The sequence below is a fragment of the Protomyctophum parallelum genome (assembly GCF_964188405.1).
Source record: "Protomyctophum parallelum genome assembly, chromosome: 16".
In the NCBI taxonomy this organism is placed as follows: Eukaryota; Metazoa; Chordata; class Actinopteri; order Myctophiformes; family Myctophidae; genus Protomyctophum; species Protomyctophum parallelum.
The window spans coordinates 46,704,262-46,705,603 of NC_139711.1; positions in this window are offsets into that span (position 1 = coordinate 46,704,262).

Below are 1,342 nucleotides of genomic sequence, written 5' to 3' on the forward strand. Positions count from 1 at the left end.
GACCAAGCCCTGATCTGTGGAGTAGACGGAGTATAGGATGGGTGATTATTAACCCATTCTGACCTGAGATCAGATTCATACGAGGTTTTCCACTGGACACACACTGGGTCTGATTAACCCCATTCTGACCTGAGATCAGATTCATACGAGGTTTTCCACTGGACACACACTGGGTCTGATTAACCCCATTCTGACCTGAGATCAGATTCATACGAGGTTTCCACTGGACACACACTGGTCTGATTAACCCCATTCTGACCTGAGATCAGATTCTAAAAATGTCAGTCGTTCTTCGATTTTTCAAAAATAGCAGACCTACAAGCTCGTAGCGCGCCACTCGGTGGCGCGCTACGAGCTTTTTAGAATTTTTTGAATTTTTTGAATCTGATCTCAGGTCAGAATGGGTTAATCAGACCAGTGTGTGTCCAGTGGAAACCTCGTATGAATCTGATCTCAGGTCAGAATGGGCTAAGCTGTTTCTGTAACATTTCAATAACGCTGTGTCCCTATAGTTTTGGAATAAAGTTTTAAGCCTTTTTTTCAGATTGGAAAACATTATTTCAGATTTTATAATTGTTGAATATAGATAACGAGATCAGATTGACATTGGTTATTGGCCGTAACAGCAATTAATTATATCGGATATCGATATCGGCAAAAATGTCTCATCTGTACATCCCTGTTGTTTTTGGCACATTTTAGTCACCTGGAATGTGTTAGTGTTATAGTCTTGTTTTAGTCGACTAAATACCATAAGATTTTAGTCGACTAAATCTACAGTTGATTTAGTCGAACAGAATCTATTTTGGCGGGCCTTGATGCCGTCGTAAATTTCACTTGCTGACACGTTGTGAGCTTGTAGATCTGCTATTTTCAGCATTTGCAACCAAAATGTCAGTCGTTCTTCGATTTTTCAAAAAATAGCAGACCTACAAGCTCATATCGCGCCACTCGGTGGCGCGATATGAGCTTGTAGATCTGCTATTTTTCAATAGCTAAAGCATAACATGATGCTAACACCAAAATGGGTGCCCGTTCAGAATGGGTTAAAGGACAACTTTAGTTTTTTTCAACCAAGCTTCATGTTTTAGGTTGTTATTAGACAAAGTAAAAGATGAGTGTTAATTTTCTTTCATTTGCTGCTTTCTTTCGTTTTAGGGATTTTAGCTGTTTTTGACAGGGGGACGGGGGCATTCGAGCATGGGGCTAAATATGTATTTTTTTACAAAATGTTATGGTGATTTATCTTTGTATTAATTACTATAGTCCTAATAAACCCCAGGAAATTACATCTGGCCACAGCAGATCACAGGATCTATTGAATGTGAAGGTAGCCTATACT